At 35.1% G+C, this 21,253-nt stretch overlaps 1 pseudogene; it reads left to right on the forward strand.

Annotated features, from left to right (window-relative positions):
* Window positions 1–8,950: 8,950 nt before the first annotated feature.
* On the forward strand, window positions 8,951–18,390 carry LOC139860539 (SPX domain-containing membrane protein OsI_21475-like; annotated as a pseudogene).
* Window positions 18,391–21,253: the final 2,863 nt, after the last annotated feature.

The following is a 21,253-nucleotide window of genomic DNA, read 5'->3' on the forward strand; positions in this document are numbered from 1 at the left end:
TCCCTGTAGCTTGGTAACTATTATTTACAGCGGTATTGTAAACGCGAATCCTGTTGATAGATCTATCGGGCCTGACAACCCCAACCGGACTGGACGACCAGTATTCAACGGTTGCACAGTACTTCGTTTCGTGACTACACTTGGTACAGTGTAGTAAGATTTCATAATAAAGGGAATATGCGACGTGATTAAATGTTAAGTATGGTTACCAAGTGCTCAACCACTTAGAATATTTTTATTAAAATGTATATATATGAAATCTTGTGGTCCATAGTTATAACGCTACTAGCATCAAACCTATATATCTCACCAACTTTATGTTGACGTTTTAAAACATGTTATTCTCAGGTATGGATTAAGTCTTCCGCTGTGCATTAGCTCATGTTAAGGACATATCTTGGAATCGATCATTGCAATGGAACTAAATGTTGATGACTTCGTCCAGGAGGATTAGGACGGGTTGTTATAGTTGGTATCAGAGCGTTGGTCTTAGTGAACCAGGTCTTGCATTAGTGTGTCTGACTAGTAGTTGTTAGGATACATTAATGAGTCTGGACTTTGACCGTGTCTGCATGTCAAAAAGTTTTGCTTATCATTTCTAGTCGGAAATCATCTACTTATCATCCTTAGGGAATTGCCTGCTTACCATTCTTAAGTCTAGACATGCCTTACTGTCTTTATTGCATAGATAGTGTATAGACAAATTTATATCTTAGCGTATCTATTACGATAGACTTTGCTTAATATCTTCCGTAAATTTCTCCGTAATTTAAGGGATCCTGGTACTATATATATATCTATGCATATTATGCATTGAGAATACCATCCAACTATTATTTGCTGTCACTAAACTTTTCATACCAAAAATCTTTTCTGTGATCGTGTACGATGGCCTCTACGAATCGACCAAGTTCTTCTGACTCCGAAGATAGCGTGACGGGAGCGCACCAACCGATCAACTATCGTGATTTCTTTAGAAAGTGGGGATGGGTTCGCGAAATACTTACCCTATGGAGAAATGAAGAAGGTACTCCATATCACGAGCCGAACTTACCACCTAACGTCGGAGTGCTCGACCCGCTCACCGGCGAACCTGTTCGCAACACCGTTTATACCCTTTTTGCAAGAATTTTTCGTCTTGAGGCTACCATTAACGGAACTAGAGAAGATATCCGACCTTTACCTCACACTGATAACCAACCAGGGTTAGTAGAAGAAGTTAAAGAACTCCGAGCTCGAGTGTTAACTTTAGAGAGCACGGTACACAATTTGCAAGCACCAGCAGTATCACCAACACCAGTAACATCACCAGCTTCAGCACCAACGGTACCAGTACCACCAATAACCCAAGTTTCAACAATCCATGCCTCACCATCTCATTCTGCACCTCGAGTATAATCATCGTTCTACGAATCATTCTACATCGATTATCTTAGCTCGACATGGCGATTATGTAATTTCTAAAGTTTTAGAGATTATGTAATCTAGTATTAATGGTAAATCAAATGAGTTTAATATCTTATTGACTCATTAAAATCCATGATTACATCTGAAGAAAATATATATGCAAATATATATTTTCATAAAGATTGTAATTAAAATTCTTTTGTACAAACTGTTAATGGTGAAAATATTTTAACGGGTAGGTAATACCCGAGGAATATTTAGATTTCACATTAATCAGCTACACGGTACATTCTTCGACTCTGATTCAACAGTCAGTCACTATCCTACTTGTATCCATAGATATACGTATCCGTTCACCACAGAATCCATTTTCGTTCAAATTCATATTTGGATTTTGACCTATCAGAATCCAACAAGTGGCATAATGAAGAAAACATTGGACAAAATAAAATTTGTTAGAAACAAACGAATTAACTAATTGAAATTTTGTTAAGAATCCACGCTAACTGTTCCAGCTAACTGTTCCTAGCTAACTGATTACATTTTATTTATCGCAATTTAATTATCGCAATTTTATTTATCGTCATTTAATTTCTGTTATTTACTTTACGCATTTAATTTATCGTCATTTAATTCCTGTTATTTATTTTTACGCACTTTAAATAACGGGACACGTATGCAAGGTTTCGACTTATCATATCGACCCATCTATATATATATTTTGGAACAACCATAGACACTCTATATGTGAAGGTGAGAGTTGGCTATACAGGGTCGGAGTTGATTCCAAAATATATATATACTTTGAGTTGTGATCGACACTGAGACCGGTACACGGGTCACGATACGTATTATTTATGTATATTAATATATATATATATATAAATATATTGAACTGTTGAATTATTGAACCATTGGACAATCGAATTAATAGACTGCTAACTATGGACAAGTAAAATGAATTAAAATATGGATTATAACATATGAAACTAAATTAATCTTCAAGTTTGCCACTTGATTTCATTCTAAATCTCATTTGTATCTCGATGTTTACAATCCGCGTACAAACCTATCAGGATTCTTGAAAATACCTCAATCGAGAAGTTGAACCGACCGCACTTCATTTACAGAAGAAAAGATCTATACACATGAAAAAAAAAACTCTTGAACCCAAAGTCATAGTTTAACACGTACCGCGACGAATTCTTTAGCATTTATTAGCAAAAACAACCTTACGATTCCTTTTCAAAGTAGCCAATTTTGTCACAGCTTCAGCAGAACAACTTCGACCTTTCATTCGAAAAAGTCTTATTATAACTTTGATATATACGATTGGTTTTCCTCATCGTTACCGGGGAACCTTTCATACTCCGCCATGTTATCATCAGCATTTAATCATCTAAAAACACAATTCGCCCAAAAACACCTTGGATTGATAATCGACGATTCAGATATGACTGCATTAAATGCAGAGGAAACAGTAAAATTTTAAATGGCCTAAATGGCCAAACGTTTGATGATAAAGAAGGGAATGTTAGGAACGCTCGATAAAAAAATTTAGTGCTGAAAAATGGATTGAGCTAACCGTGAAGGAAACAAAGAACAAATACAAGGAATGAACCTGCCTTCAAATAATGCAAATGATTCAGTGTCTGTTGAAACCGTTAGTATGAACCCTACTCCTTATTCTAAAATTTTTTTCAGATGATATTATTCATCATCATCTTATCTTAGATATTATAAGATATCTTCATATTTTCCGCTATACATATTCTCCATATTTCTAAAGATATTTTCACAACTATTCCTATCTGCAATCATCTATCTCCCCGTAATATCTGCGTTACAACATAAAAGAAACTGTGTTAGTATCTAAATTCTGAAAGCTTCAAGTTTAAAATATGAATGTTTTGAAGCAGTGTTGGGAACTGATGCGTGAATTAGTATAATATAATGAAACTTGATCAACTTCATTAGATTACAGTAAGTCATGTTGCGTTTCTAATGGAATGTGATGATTCACAGTACCATCATTATGTGCCATGTTACACGGCTCTTACAATCTATCCAATCTCTAAACATATCAAGAAAATATTCTCTTGATGATTCGGTCTTTTCCAGGATATTCTGGTAATTTGACAAATCAAAAATCGTGCCATTACCAATTCTCTCTTAGGACATTAACTATATTCATTTCGAATTTCATACCTACGAATTCCGGACCATTACAAAAGATGCTTAGTTGAAAAGGAGGAAAAGAAAAAGAATGAAGCTCCGAAATAGAAATTGGGGTATAAATCGCAGTAAATGGAAGAGAGTATTAACTGTGGATGATAATGATTATAGAAAACAAAAGCAAGGACATCGAAGTATAAGGGAAGATATAAAACCCAATAATCACCCAGAAACTACAAACCGTGTATATCAATACGTATTGCAACGTAAAGACACGGGAGAATAAGAAACATTATAATTCCAAGAAAATCATAAAAGTGAATAGATTCTTCTGGCGGCAAATGAAAAAGAAGAATGAAAGATATGAAGGTTAGAAGTATAATAAGAATCAGGATTGGATGGAACATATTAAGAATGAGTAGAGGAAGAAAGAATAAAAGGTGTGGAGAATAAGGAAAACGAAGGGGGTGGATTTATAGCAATATATCCGACAGAGAAATCAGGAACAGATTATTGCATTAATTAAAGAAGATTTTGATTTTCTAAATCGCCGAAGAACCAAATCTTATTACGTAAGATTTTCTTTAAATCCCTTAAATCCCGGAAATCAACAGTAACTACGTCATCGGTTGAAACGAATATATTTATTTACTCATTTCACTCTTTTGTGATAACTTCGCTCGTGCGCTTTTTATGATAGAATCATTTTATTTATAATGATAAAACTTCATTATTACTTCACATTTGTCATGAAAACATTCCTATTGTTATTTATGACAACCACTATCAAATTTCGGGGACGAAATTTCTTTAACAGGTGGGTACTGTAACGACCCGGAAATTTCCGACCAAATTTAAACCTTAAACTCTAATGTTAAGTCTAGAAGTCTGAAATCTATATCTGGATGATTAGTTACCCTTCAACCATGTCTAACGATTCACGAACATTTATGTGTACTGATATGAATATATTATATATATCTATACTTATTAATTATCAACATTTATAAAGTATTAAATGTATACTTTGAGTTTATTTGTTTAATATATATATGTAATATACTTATTTAAGTAATAAAAGTTTGATAAATAAAATATAATTTTAGATATCGTAATTTGAAAAGAAATGTATATAAATTCTATACATAAATAATATTATATGTATATAGTAATATATATAAAAGGTATAAATTTTTATTACTTTCGACATTAGTTTTATTATTGAATTTAATAAATATTATTATCATTATTGGTATTAGTGTTGCTATAGTTAATATTATTACAAATAATAATAATTAATGATATAAATTTTTATAATTACAATTTAATTACTTAATTTTATTAATATCATTAATTAATATTATTATTAATGTATTATTAATATTATTATTATTATTATTATTATTAATGTTAAAAGAATTATAAATTTTTAATATGAAAATAGATATTAGTATTATGAAATTAGTATTATTTATTATCATCATTATTATTATTTAAAATTAATGAAATTCGTTTTTTTTTTTTTATTTGATATTAGTTAATCCACGAATTATTAGGGAATATATAGTTTTAAATTGCCTATTATCCTGTATCTGATTGAAAGCATACAGCTTCTGATTGTTGAATTAAACTAAAATATTCCAAATCCTATTTAACCTCATCTGCTAATTTCAAACTCGCTGTTTTAAAATTTTGTCCTTGCCGGTAATCTGCTACCAGTCTTTTTCATTTACGAATCCAAACAAAAATTCATTCATTATATAATCTACTGGGCTGTTGAGAATAAGCAAAATCAGATTTATATAAAAAAAAAAAAAAAACGATAACCTCTGTTATGAACTTAAAACAACATATTTTGAATTCGATGTAATCTTCAAATTCTGGAAATGTAGAAAGGTTAGGAACCCCTTATTGAATCTTTCTGCAAAATCTTAGCTCTCAAAACATCTTAACAAGTCCAAATTTTCGAGTTAATGTACTAAAGTCAAAAAATAACGAATCTGTTCTTAAGGGAAATTCGAGTTTGTTATTGCGAATAAACTGAAATTAATGATACCAATAGTTTCAAGAAGTGGAGTACAAACTATTTTATGTTACAAGTTTATTCTAAAACGATCTCTAATTCGAAAATTGATTTTGTGTTCTTGCGTCTTCATGGGTCTGACCCAGATTTCATTTTTTTTTATTTTCGTTTGATTTGTTAATACAATCAATCATTTAATGTTCTGTTTCAATTACATTTTCAAATTCAAACTTTAAAAATCGCTGTTAAATATTTTGGGGAATTATCTGTTCGATGTGTTAAAGAAGAAGATGTAGAACGGGCTTAGTGGTAGGGTAAATATATACGGGTATCAAATATAAACAGAAAAACGGGTTCGGTCGAATGGTTGAGAGTGTTTGTTGGGGAGCTAGAGGTCTCGGGTTCAATCCTTGCTCAGTGCAATTCTTTTTATAGAATGAGTTGATAAGGTAGTTTTATGATTGTTATTATTATTATTGTTATCATTATTATTATTATATTACTAGCATTATAATTATAAATATAATTATTATTATTATTATTAATGTTACTAAAATTATTATTTTCATTATTAACACATCTTTATTATTATTATTATTAAAATCATTATCATTAGTATTATCACTATATATTATTATTATTATTATTATTATTATTATTATTATTATTATTATTATTATTATTATTATTATTATTATTATTATTATTATTATTATTATTATTACCATCATTTTTAATGTTACAAGAATTATCATCATTATTATTAATAGTATTGCTTTTATAACAAATTATTTATTTTTGATATAATATCAATTACAAATAAATAAATAAATAAATAAATAAATATATATATATATATATATATATATATATTCTAATATAATTATATGTATGAATATTGATTATTTTACAAAATAACCACATATAAAATGTAATTGAAGACATAAAACATGAATAAAGTATATATATTTATATAGCTACAACCCTTAACATACATAAACATTATATAAAAGGAATTATGTGATTATGTATTAATATATATAAATATAAATGATATAGGTTCGTGAATCGAAGGCCAACCTTATACGTGTTCAATGATGTTATACGTATTTTTACTACAAAATACAGTATGGTGAGTATATAGTCCCACTTTTAAACTCTAAATATTTCGGGATGAGAATACATGTATTTTATGTTTTACGTTATGGACACAAGTAACTGAAAAATATATTCTACGTTGAGTTGTACCACTGGCATACTTCCCTGTAGCTTGGTAACTATTATTTACAGCGGTATTGTAAACGCGAATCCTGTTGATAGATCTATCGGGCCTGACAACCCCAACCGGACTGGACGACCAGTATTCAACGGTTGCACAGTACTTCGTTTCGTGACTACACTTGGTACAGTGTAGTAAGATTTCATAATAAAGGGAATATGCGACGTGATTAAATGTTAAGTATGGTTACCAAGTGCTCAACCACTTAGAATATTTTTATTAAAATGTATATATATGAAATCTTGTGGTCCATAGTTATAACGCTACTAGCATCAAACCTATATATCTCACCAACTTTATGTTGACGTTTTAAAACATGTTATTCTCAGGTATGGATTAAGTCTTCCGCTGTGCATTAGCTCATGTTAAGGACATATCTTGGAATCGATCATTGCAATGGAACTAAATGTTGATGACTTCGTCCAGGAGGATTAGGACGGGTTGTTACAGTTAAAAGTGCAATTTGGTGCATTTTGAACTTAGTGTTCATTTAGGCGGGTCAAGTGTCCAAATGGGTTTGTATTGATGATTTTGATAAATGGAATAGGTACTTTCAATTGACGATTGCGGATTTTGGTATTGCATTCTTCAAGACACCGATGTTAGTGGAATAATTATATATGTATGTATATGATTTATTTACTTGTGGGGTATGGGTTAAAGTTCGATGTTGACGATACCATATCATAGAGTATATTATTGTGTTGATGAGGGCTTAAAGTTCGATGTTGATGATACCTCATGTATGGATTTAAAGTTCGATGTTGACGATTCCATACGACTATTGTAGTGACGTTTGATGAGGGTTTAAATTTCGTCGTTGACGATACCTCATATGTGGGTTTAAAGTTTGATGTTGACGATACCACATTAATTGGGATGGATAGGGTTTAAGTTCGACGTTGACGATACCATTCGTAGTGCCAGCCTTGAAATCTTGAATACTAGTGGATGTTGCGAACATCAATGTTTGTGTATTGGTGAAACATATCGTATTGTTGTGTTATATGCTAATGTTATGCTAGCTTGTGTTTATCGGAGATTTAGCGTTATACTTTATGATGGTATGCTAATTATATTACTAGTATGTATGCGGAAGTTGTGTAAGTGAATGCAAGTAAGTAAGTTGTATATGTATATGTATATGTATAATTATTGCATTCACTAAGCGTTTTGCTTACCCTCTCATTGTTTACTCTTTTTAGGCTCGGGCTTGGATAAAGGCAAAGGTATTCGGTTGGATTAGTGGCCTCCCGATTATTTTGGTTAGGGGACGCTTTTGGGAGTTTGTAGCTTTTGAAGTTCGATCAAGATTTGGGTAGTTAAATCCCAAACTCCGTGCTCTAAGTGTCGTTTGGAAGTTAAATTCTTATGGTCGAAACTTGTATTTTTGAACGAAACTCGTAAACTAACCGATGTGGGCCCGGTGTTGTAAAACTCAGTTTTATTGTGAAACCTTCTTAGTTTTAATTATTATAACATGTTGTGAAAGTCGTTTCGTTTTAAAAGTGTGGGGAAGCCGGTTTTCCACTCATGTAAGTTGGACACCCGGATCAGAATCTGGTAGTACATTTGGACGCCGTCTAGATCCTCTGGATGCCGTCCTGGTCTTCGTTGCTGGACGCCGTCCAGATGCATTGGATAAAAAAAAATTTAACGTGTTTTTGGTATAACGAGAGTTGGGTCGTTACAAGTGGTATCAGAGCATGGTCTAAGGGATTTAGATGACTTGAGATAGGTGCCTAGTCTTAGACTTTATTGTGCATGCGCTTTATGCGGGACTTGTAGGATTTCGGGTCAGACCGGGCTTAGTTAGTGCCTAGGTTTAGGCGAACTAACTTTGCGCTAATTGTTTTGTGTTGTAATTGCAAACATCAAGCGAGATAGACGTCGTACTAGCAAGTTAATGCGACGTGCTCGTGTAACAATGACTAGCTACCATTGTTACGGGTTCAAATTGTGTCAAACAAGCGATGTACGATGAATGTCAAGCAAGATGGGGCGGTGTGGTATATATATGTCGTTTCCTTTACGTTTCGTTGTTTAATCGATGTGCATTCTTTAGAATGAAGACGGAAGATGGAATCGGAATGGACGCACCTACTCATGAAAGGAAGGATGAGTTAACGGCGAGGGTTAAGGCCGTACTCGGACATTATGTCTCGTGTTTGGTCAACGAGGTTAGACAAGTAGTCAAGGAATCAATCGAAGGACGAGTAACTGAAATCGTCCGAGACCAAGTGGTTAAAGTCGTAAGGGAAGAGTTTGATAAGAGGTTTCCTAAACCTCAAGTTGGTGGCAGCGAAGGAGTATTAGTGAGTTTTGAATCACATTCTCCGAAAACATTCGATCACTTTTCGGGTAAAGGGAAGTTTGAGTCACAGGGTGCTCCTAGCAAGAGGGCGAGAATTATGCCCGAGGGTGTTGAAAATGTGAAGAAGAGGAGTAAGGGAGGTTATGGAGCTACGTGCTATAATTGCGCACAAAATGGTCATTTGTCGCGTGATTGCACAAATGCACCTCCTAAAAGCTACATATGTTTTGAGTGTCGAAAAGACGGACACCGAAGGTCGGAGTGTCCTCAGTTGTTTTATGATCAAGGTAAAGGTGTAATTGTGAGCACGGGTAGCATGGAAAAGGGAGTGTTGGACTCCAGTACGTCTAAATGTTATAATTGTGGGCAAAGGGGACACAAGTCTCGTGAATGTTCGTCAGGCAAGCTTGTATGTTTTAAGTGTCGAAAGGAAGGGCACCAAAAGTCCAATTGTCCAGAGTTGGTTGGTAATCAGACTAAAAAGTTAGGGGGATTTGTGCTACGTGCTTTAAGTGTGGAGGTCGAGGTCATTTGGCACGGGATTGTACGGGTGTACCTTTAAGAGCGATCAAGTGCTTTATTTGCCGGAAGGAGGGACACCGAATGTCGGAGTGTTCCGAATCATTTCACGATCGGGTTAGGAGGTTAGAGCGCGACTATTTGATGGATATTGAAGCACAGAAGTCCAACAATGTAGTTTCAGGTACTTTCGTTTTTCGATACAATTATGCCTTATTATTATTTATTGTGTGCCGATGGATTCGGTTATAAATTAGAGACTTAAATCTCGTCTCGAGATCCACTTAGTCTCGAGTGAACATGTAGGTAATTAGTACCCATAAGAGTACGGGGTTAGTGAACTCGGTGACGATTTGATTGTTAGTAATTTCGATGATGATGCACTAGGGTAGCGCTTGAGTCATTGACTCATGAGAGTGCGGCCTGGGGCAAATGCAGTGTGTATTTACGTAGTATTAATATGGGTAGCATTCCTAATGGAATTACCCTACGATTGATGGTTGGATTGACGGACGAAGGACGTAAGACTTAATCGTTTTAAGCATTCCTTAGCATTGAGTGAAGAGTTTGATTTTACCAACCTATATAAATGGGCTTTAGTGTTCGGTTGATATCGTGTGTTCATTTTGGTGTCGGAAGTTGAAGAACCGTAAGGTTCATAGGTTGGTTATGATTTGAAATCATCTAGTCGTGAGACTGGTAGCATCGGACGAATGGAACAAGGTGATGTGACGTACGAATCGTTAGATACTAGACTGGTAAATTTCATCTCCCTTTAACGAGATTGTTGTGCAAGATTGTCGGGAATGCGGACACGAACTTGACGGTCGAACAAGTCGAGGACGGTGTTTGATGGTGAAGATGTGAGTAACGCAATTGTTATGAAAACATTGTTCACTCTTTTTCCAGAAGATAAGCTTAGGTGTATTGTCGTTTTGACAATTGCGGGTGCAACGGGTCGAGTGCACCCACTGGTTGGAAAAGTCTACCCTGCGGGTAGCGGCGTTCTTGATATACGAGGTACGAGTTATGTTGGCGTTAGGACGTTGCTTAATTGATGCCAACGGAAGAAAGTGAGTGTCGGTGTATGGTGAAATGAATTCGCGAGAGTTCGTGGGCTACGATCGATGAGAAGATTAGTCGTGTAGGTCGGTGAGTTATGCCTTGGCTCTATTGTTTGGGTCTTTTGTTGTCTAAGCTTTCTGCGTCGTGGCATTTTGGGTCGTTAAATTCGTTCGAGTGAGACCCGTAGGATCTATCGATTGTGTTGTGTATTGTTGTGTGTGTATGAGTTTAACAACTAAACGTATGGTGATGAAACCATGCAGGGCGTAGCCATGATGCAAATGCAAGTTGGATGATATTAACATGTTAAGTTTGTATCTACATGTCAAATTGGTGACTTGGTAAGTAAGGTATCGGGTAACATCCCGGCGTAAGGATTCAGTTTTCGACGGCTACGTGATACAATGTGGTAAGTGATTCCGTAAGAACTCACTTTTTGTTAACCACGATTGCAGTTCGCTACGGTGCGTGTAGCGAGTGTTCATAGACTTGATGAGAGAAGGTAACCGTGATGATGATTATGACGAAGTTGGAAGAGTATAAGCATTGGTGTTTCCAAGCACCTCCTTAGGGATGAGTTGAAAGGTTAATAGGCTAGTTGTGTGACCTAGATGATTTATGACTAGCGGGTGTCGCTAGGAAGTTGTGGGCATTGATCCGTAAGGTTCTTGGAAATTGTGGGCATTGATCCGTAAGGTTCTTGGAAATTGTGTGACTTCGAGTAGTCAGAAGACGCGGGACACCGAGAGTAGACCACGTAAAGGTCGAGCTCTTGAGACTCGGTGGTAGTGAAGGGAGTTGCATAACACTGCGTCAGGTACCTCCTTATACCTGCTAGTGAAATGCTCCACTCCAATGGTGTGAATACTCTGTATTTGGGTACCGGTGAGAAACCCGAAGATACAACTATGGTTTACTGCAGTGATTAGCGGGCATTAGCGTTTGACTGGTTTGAAAAATCGAGGTTCGAATATCTTGTTATAGGTCCGTGAAGAACCGTTGAGTGTAACCAGCATCGAGACCGGTCATGTGGGTTGTGTAAAGTCAAGATTTCGAGAAATGTTATCACCTTGGCGATGGGTGTATGGGATTAGAATCCTAAGTGGGGGAGTAAGTACCGAAGATTTCGAAATAATCCCTATCTAGTAGACATGATAGGCGAACGGGTGCCGCTTATTTAGGAAAGGAAGACTTTGATAGTCTTCGGGGAAGTCCCAAGTTGGACTTTGGAATAAATTTTGAAGATAATTTTTGTGACGTGAGTTGGAATGGCGAAGTTCCCAAATGGGGGATACGAGAGATTTTCAGAGAGCGTCGGGATGATTCCCGAATATTCCACGATTGAAAGGTGCGACAACGATGATTGTCGGTGAATTATTCTACTTTTAGGACGATTGTGTAGTGTATGGTACGAGTTTGGATAGTCGGCGTAGGAGCAAACGCTTGCGATTGTTTTGGCTCGTGGGTTGAATACCCGATATCGTTGTAAAATGATGCGTTAGTGTACGAAGTGAGAATTCGAATGCGTGATTACTACACGTGTGACTCTGCATTAGAAGCGGAAATGTTCGAGGGGGAAGTGCTTAACTTCTAGTGTTGGTGCGGATCACGAGGACGTGATCCAATTTAAATGGGGGAGAGTTGTAAGACCATGTTTTCTGTTTCAGTGCATCGGGACGCCGTCCCAGTTACTAGACGCCGTCCTGTCTTTTGAAGTTGGACGCCGTCCCATATTCTGGACGCCGTCCAAACCTACTGACGGGCCAGCTTTGGGATTTAGTTTTATAAAAGGGGTATTATGGTAAATTCACTTGTAGGACGTTTTGAGGCCTCAAAAGCTGATCCAATCTCATTTGGATCTTATATTCTACCTCTCCAAACACTCTCAACCCTTTTTAGTGAGAGAAACCTTGGTTTAAGTGAGAGAGAGCTTGATTGGAGAAGAAGGAGTGGGATTCTCACCAAAGCTCGAGTGTTAAAGTTGCTCATCTCGTTCACGGCTACGTTTTGGTTGTGGTGGTAACTGGTAAGTTCTAATTCCGAATTACATTGTTTGATTTGATATTCAAAGTTAGGGTTTGAACTTAAATTATTGAGAAACCTATTTAGACTCATGAAGTGAGTTTAGTGATGCTAGTAATCGGGTTTTATGTTGTAGTTGGTGGATTTTAGGTTGGTTGATGTTTGGCCATGTTAGGACTTAAAAATCGGGTATAATCACTAGTGTTAGTGATAAGGATGTATTGAAACCCATTTTGGGTGTATTTTAGTTGACTACTTTTGAAATGGGTCAAAATTAGGGTTCGTTAGTGATTTTAGATCGGTTGTCGGTTTTGTGAAGTTTATAAACTTAAATGAGATAAGTTATGAAGATAAACTTGAATGAAAGGTGTTTGGTGTCGAAACTAGCAAATCTTGGAAATTGACTTTGTTAAGGGTCAAAATGGGTTTCGGGCGAAAACCCGGGCAAGTGGGTGTTTAATGGCTAAATGGATTGTCCTTGGGTATCGTTAAAAGTGCAATTTGGTGCATTTTGCACTTAGTGTTCATTTGGGCGGGTCAAGTGTCCAAATGGGTTTGTATTGATGATTTTGATAAATGGAATAGGTACTTTCCATTGACGATTGCGGATTTTGGTATTGCATTCTTCAAGACACCAATGTGAGTGGAATAATTATATATGTATGTATATGATTTATTTACTTGTGGGGTATGGGTTAAAGTTCGATGTTGACGATACCATATCCTAGAGTATATTGTTGTGTTGATGAGGGCTTAAAGTTCGATGTTGACGATACCTCATGTATGGATTTAAAGTTCGATGTTGACGATGTCATACGACTATTGTAGTGACGTTTGATGAGGGTTTAAAGTTCGTTGTTGACGATACCTCATATGTGGGTTTAAAGTTCGATGTTGACGATACCACATTAATGGGGACTGATGGGGTTTAAGTTCAACGTTGACGATACCATTTGTAGGGCTAGCCTTGAAATCTTGAATGCTAGTGGATGTTGCGAACATCAATGTTTGTGTATTGGTGAAACATATCGTATTGTTGTGTTATATGCTAATGTTATGCTAGCTTGTGTTTATCGGAGATTTAGCGTTATACTTTATGATGGTATGCTAATTATATTGCTAGTATGTATGCGGAAGTTGTGTAAGTGAATGCAAGTAAGTAAGTTGTATATGTATATGTATAATTTCTGCATTCACTAAACGTTTTGCTTACCCTCTCGTTGTTTACTCTTTTTAGGCTTGGGCTTGGATAAAGGCAAAGGTATTCGGTTGAAATAGTGGCCTCCCGGTTGTTTTGGTTAGGGGACGCTTTTGGGAGTTTGTAGCTTTTGAAGTTCGATCAAGATTTGGGTAGTTAAATCCCAAACTCCATGCTCTAAGTGTCGTTTGAAAGTTAAACTCTTATGGTCGAAACTTGTATTTTTGAACGAAACTCATAAACGGGCCGATGTGGGCACGGTGTTGTAAAACTCGGTTTTATTGTGAAAACTTCTTAGTTTTAATTATTATAACATGTTGTGAAAGTCGTTTCGTTTTAAAAGTGTCGGGAAGCGGGTTTTCTGCTCATGTAAGTTGGACACCCGGATCAGAATCTGGTAGTACATTTGGACGCCGTCCAGATCCTCTGGACGCCGTCCTGGTCTTCGTTGCTGGACGCCGTCCAGATGCATTGGATCAAATTTTTTTTTTTTATCGTGTTTTTGGTATAACGAGGGTTGGGTCGTTACACGTCATCATTCTCTTTAACAAACTGTTGACGTCTATAAATACACCACTGGGTCATTCATTACATACACAATCAAACACAGAGTTAATACGTCGTTACTCTACTCAACAAACCATCTAACAGACAATCACATCGAATTCCTTCGATTACTCCAAGATAGTAATTTATTCGATCCAATGGAGTAGATTAATCCGATTGATTGTTTTACACCCTCGCGAATTCTCAGATTCCGATCGAATTTGCATGATTGCCAGAGTTAAAACAATATATCAACCACTTGTTTTTTCTAAATTTTAGCCCTCAAACTAAAACCATAAGTTTTACGTTTTATCATTTATGTTTAAAATATATATTAAAAGTAAATCTTTGGTCAAAATTCGTCTAGACCCGTCTCATCCTAGCTCTACCCGTCTCAATAGTTGTTTTTACTTTTTATTTTTTTTATTTTTTTATTTTAAGGTTTTCATGTTTTTAACCATTCTTTTAAGGTTGATTGTTTTTTTTTACCCGTTTTTAAATCCATTGCTAGTTTCCTGCAAGTAAATCGGATGCGGCATATACATAAATCTCAGTTTTCAGTCGAACACTTCGTCACAGGAAAAAAAATAATCAAAGGTTAGCTTTAGTTTTGTGTATCAATCATTGCATCGTCTTAAATTTAACATTATCTTTTTATATTGTTATCCATTGTATTTTGATTCGTGCTTCTACCGTTGGGGTTTCTTTGTTTGAATAGAGGAATCAGAAAAAAGATCAATAAATAAATAAATAAATAAACTAATGTGCTTTGTGATCTTTCTATTGAATCATTGAATTGCAATTGAAATATATCATTATATTAACTTTAATTTTTCTAATTGGGTATGTATTCCTTGAATAAAAGATCACTACTTTATTTGAATCAGTATAATTGTAAACTAAAATTTTGTTTCTTTAGTTTGTTTTGTAGGAGTTTAATCTTGTTTTTGTACTTAAGACTTAAGTGATCTGTAAATGGATTCTGTATTATAAGTTGAACTCTTTAAGCTTGGTATCATAGTTTGACTACAAAAATTTCTAATTTACAGTGAATAATTTAGTTTACATTACAATTTTAGTTTAGTACTAAAGTTGCTAGTTTATGGTGAATTATTATTGTTGCTTTGTATTACAATTGTTAGTTTCTTTAATTGGGTACTTAGTCTGAGGACAATAGGTGTTACTATAAAGTGACTTTTTTTGTTTATATTCTTGACTCTTTTTTACATGTGATTTTTGTTAGGGTTCTTTTCTTGTTGTTTTATTTAAGTGAGATCTAGTCTAGTCATGCTTGTGAGCATGCAAATTTCGATTTAGAAATCGAGTTAATACTCTTTTAGTTTAAAACATGAACTGATTTTACACCAATGCTCGCCAAATCCTGGCAGGCGGAATTGAGTGTAGATACGTTCTTGAAGATTTTTCAAGGATGCTCGATAACCAGGTAAAAACGTACTAAAATTCAACCTTTTTCTGTAACAAAGTCTGCTTATAAGTTTTTCATCACAAAGTCTGCATAGATATATACTGTATAGTGAACATGTTATTTGTAGAAGTGGTATAGCTCAACCTGACTTGACCCGAAACAAAATTTCTTATTTGACCCTGACCCATTTTGACCTGTTTCTCGACACACCCATTTTACCACATAAACTACTTATACTCAATTATTAAGTCATATAAATGAAGATAGAGAAGACTGTTCTTTTTCTATTGGAGCAACAAGGCCTGCTTGCAAACTAGAAGCGTACAGAGACGTTGGACGAGATTTATTAAATCTTTTGTCTTTTTTGAGATTACACTATTGGATTAAAGAAGATTTACTGATTATTATTATTATTATGTCGAGACTCGGGCTAATCATCCTTATTCCCGGTTTCAACACGTCTTTAAGCATGTGGTAATGTTCATTATTTCGATTCATATTATGTTACTATATGCTTTTTTCGTACTATTGTTTATTTATAGTAACATGTAACCGAATATACAGGGTTTAGGAGCTGTGGTGGGAGCCATATCTCGTAATTCAAATATAGATATAGGGCACAACATCTAATTTTGAAAAATATCAAAATTTTGACCAACTTTAACATTTGCCGACTCACACCGGATTCAGACCCGATTCAGCCCAACTTTGACCGACTTTGAACGCCTTTAATCTGATTTTTTAGCGTTCATCGACTTTTTGGGCGCTTTTGAGCGAAACGGAACAGGTTAGTCCCCAAACTGACTTGTCGGCCGACTTTTACAATAGTGATTATAGTATATTATCAGATTACTAATTTCCTAATTAATAAAGTAGTTTTAAAATATAATCCATATCAACCAGTTTTCAGGTGGGTGTAGAGTTTACAGTTTCAACCCAAAATGAGTCGGTTAGCTTTATTCTTTTGTCTCTTGTGGATAAAACATCCTTCATCATATTATTCAACTGAGTAGATATTCATCGTATATTATAATTATAATTTTATAATCATAATAAACATACTATATATTTGTTTAAAAGTTAAAATGTTGCAAATTGTGCTATGATTCATCCAAACGTACAGGACTGCACAACCAATCGTTGTCATTTTATGTTGCTCTTAATGAATCTAGCAAACAATATTCTTTATATGGTCAACTACCGATGATTAGTCTACGAGTCTAGGAGCTGCACCAAATGTTTGTGGGATTGTTTATTGTTGCAATGGCCGTTGCCCAAATATTCTCATCGGTGTATTTCAATGCTTGGCCAAACAAATCGTATTTTAGACCCTTGGTCTTTAGCAGCATAGCTCTTTTCATAGGGAATGGTATGTATGCGATGGCTTATGATTATAGATCGATTGCAGTGCTTTTAGTCGGTCGTCTGTTTTGTGGGTACGTTCTCATTTTTACTTCTGCGCTTGTTAACCTTTTATGTAGTCAAGCCAGTGTTGCAGAACTCGAAATTACTCGGAGACTACTCGGTTTTTGCAACTAGGCGAGAACTCGGTCAAAATTGGTCAAACTCGGCCAAAACTTGAGATTACTAGGAATATCGGTCAAAACTCGGGATTACTCAGAAAATAGGTCAAAAACGGTCAAAATTCGGTCAATGTCAAACTTGGTCAATATTTGAGTACTCCTCGAGTACTCCCTAAAAAGTCCCGACCGAGTACCTCCAGCGCCTCGACTTTTGCAATCTTGAGTCGAGCCTACTTGTTAGTCCAAAATTTGATACAATCGTTCCCAAATTTTTGTGGGCCTTTCGGATTTTTTACTGGTCTGACAAAAATTTAAACAATATTTATCCTTTCTCTTTTGTTATTAACAGTTTTGGTTCAGCTAGAGCTGTAAACCGACGGTATATCAGCGATTGTGTGTCTATTAAAATTCAGATGCAGGCTTCAGCGGGCTTCGTAAGTGGCTAAGTGCCAGTGCACTAGGAATGGCTTGCGGGCCCGCACTTGCAGGGTTGCTACAATTCAAATTCAAGATATGCAATTTAACTATTGACCAAAACACGTCGCCCAACCGATGAAAAGCCTGCCCCTGAATCTGCTGCAGGTACGTTTTTTTTATATTCTTTCGATTGACTTTGTCCTGGGTGTTGACTTTAGGTCAAACCAACAGTGATGTTCTTGAAAACGGTGTAACTCAACCATTACTTATAAGTTCAGAAGCAAACCAAACGAAGATGACGAAGAAGATGATGAATGCGATGGTGGCTACACACAATCTATCGGAGTAGCATACAGATTACTCACACCTTCTGTGAAGGTTTGACTTTCATAGACTTTGACTTCTTTGGTAAAACTGTGACTTTCGATTTACCGACGTTTAAGGTCCAACTGTTTACTTATTTCATGTTGAAGTAAGCAATGGTAATTTGTTGTCGGAATCTAATATGGTTTACTACATATTACTTCAATTGGGTCAACTGGATAAAACAAAAAGGTTGCTTGAAAAGGAACATGTAAAATGGGTAAGGTAAAAAAAAGTCATATCATTTTTGTGGTGATATATCGTTAGAAAAATATTAATGCAGTGCGGTAATATTATAAAAAATTATCTCTTGAATGTGACTTTGCTTCCATCACTTGAGATTTGCATAATGTCGATTGTGACGACTTGTTTTGATCGAGACAATATTCAACTATACTAGCTAAATCAAGGTCGATTGCAATGATGTGGATGTTGTTGATTTGTTTTGGAGACCTTATGATCGTATTCCATTCGAACATATTATTTCGAAATGGTCAATCACCACGTCCCGGTCTTGAACCTTCAAATTACCTTTGGTCAAATGTTACATTACAATGACTTGAAGATAACAATATGCTCTCAAGGGATCAAGGTTCGACAACCTTCGAATGAAAGTCGAAGACCTCTATTTATAGTTTTCCCATCTATGCGGACTGCGCATAATCATCAGCGAGTTCTGCGGATCATCTTCTAACTAATGTGTAGACACATGTCATTTATGCAGCTTACATTTGCGCAACGCATAGAAGTTAATTCATATGCGTGACTACGCGTATGATCATGTTTCACCTACAATACTTTGTACTGATGATAACAATCTGACGTGTACTGATGATAATGATCGACGCATGTTAATTTTTTTTTATGTATGTACATCTTTATGTGAGTGCATTCTTGATTTCATTTTGTCATTCTTTTTCATTTTGGTGAATTTTTGCTATTGATTTTGCATCTTAAGTTTTGATTGATGATGTTACCTTTTAAACAGTTGTGTCATATTTCATATATTATATTATATTATATATTATTACTCCGTAGTATATTAGTATTAGTATTGTTGAATGCTACTCAAGTTCAACATGTGATGTTGATGGTTAAATCATAAATGGTAACCATATAATTTTAATTTTAATTAATTTTAACTTTCAACGATAGCTAGGAGGTTAACGTTGACAGGGGTAATCTCAATGGCCTTAAAATTTGGATGCGTTTATAATAGTTTATATATGCAATATGCAATATCAAGTACAGTAACTTTTATTTTCCATCAATATTCACAATTTTTTTTTTTTTTTTTTTTTTTTGTGTTTGATCAAACACTTGTGACAAATGGCAAAGATCATCTAAGCATATGAGATGGTCCTGCTATTATTGTTATTTTGGTGTATCATATATTTCCCAGCCAAATATTCTTGTTACTCATTTAGTTAACATCAAACATCTCGCAGCCTGAATATTATGATGACAGAATATTTTCTTGAATCGTGTTCAAAAAAATTCTAATCCTATTTTGTTATTGTATATTGATTGAATAGTGATGATTGATATTGATTAAAAATTTGAACCAAAAGATATACAAAAGATGACGTGTGAATGGAGTTTCCTATATTATATTTGGGATTTGGATTATTGTAGTTCCATTGCAGTCGATTTTTAAGTTATAAGTAATTTATTAAAAACTTTGAGAAAAATATATATGACCTATGTCTTTAGATTTAAGTTTTCAATGCATAATGTTTTTTTGCATGTTCGGAAAGATATGCCATTGTTAGATGGTTTTGAAGGAATATATGCAATTACCCCAAAAAATAAACTAAAAATCAAATATCACCTAATTCTATGTTACTATGTATAATATTGGTACCACATGAGTAAATGTACTAAATGTTGATCATGTGTATGATCTTGGTGACAGAAGCTTGCAACTAACTGATTTTGATTGAAAAATATGAATATGTTTATGCTGATTAACTGAACTCTAGCCGGTTGTACTTACAATTAGATCAATGCGGCACTTAAAAAAATTGTGTTAGGTCAAAAATAATTATATTCCTTCAAATGTCTATATTACTATATTCGAATGTCTCATTCAAAGTTCACTTTTTATTTCAGTTAATCAAAGAGATATTTTTAAGAGAGAATATTTCTTATCGGTGAAAATGAAGTTAATAGATTTGTAAATAACAAAGTTTAAAAGTAAGCGAACATTTGCAATGAAATGGGAGTAGTAGGTCAAACTGCTAAATAGCAAAACTAATGTCAATAAAGGCGGGTGATGGGTCAAAATATTGTAACAAACTTATCATAAACCTATACGGCCCATTGTAACAACACGGGATGATTCACCTTCGTCACCTATTATTGTTTTTGCTTCCAGTTCTTGTTACGTGGATAGATTGGAAAAAATAAAATCGAAAAGGAAGAATAGGAAGGAGGATAAGGTGTGGTGTCATTTTGATGATAAGAATGAAGAATGGCCGGTTCCGGTGTTAGTTGGACGGAGTGAAAGGATACATCGTGACTGCGAGGTACCCTCTTGTGTTGGATTTGTAAATCTTGGCTCGTGTTAAATAGGAATGCTTCGAAAGTGTTGTTAAGGGGTGTAAAGTCGGATTTGAGAAACAAGACGAAGGGTTGTAGATTCAGGTTTTTTGATGCTAAAAGATGTCGCCGAAGATTTAGAGTGTGGTGATGCGACTCAAAAGTTACTCGTGGAAGATCAAGTTAGTTGTCCTCCGTTTGCGGGTAAAAAAATTTCTTTTCAAGATTTAGCGAATCAAGGTTTTCTTCCTCCGTGCATTCCCAGGACTCGAATTGGTAGTTCTTCTTCTTCCGATGTTATTCGTACAATTTCAGGTCTCGGAGAGGCATATGAGTCCATAACCATAAGGTGGATGGAATCACAAACCAATCGGATGAGAGAAATGGTAAAGGTCCCTCTCAAGTTGGTTTGTTGTACGCTTTCTTTGCTTTGTA

This window comes from Rutidosis leptorrhynchoides, chromosome 7 (assembly GCF_046630445.1).
Source record: "Rutidosis leptorrhynchoides isolate AG116_Rl617_1_P2 chromosome 7, CSIRO_AGI_Rlap_v1, whole genome shotgun sequence".
NCBI classification, from domain to species: Eukaryota; Viridiplantae; Streptophyta; class Magnoliopsida; order Asterales; family Asteraceae; genus Rutidosis; species Rutidosis leptorrhynchoides.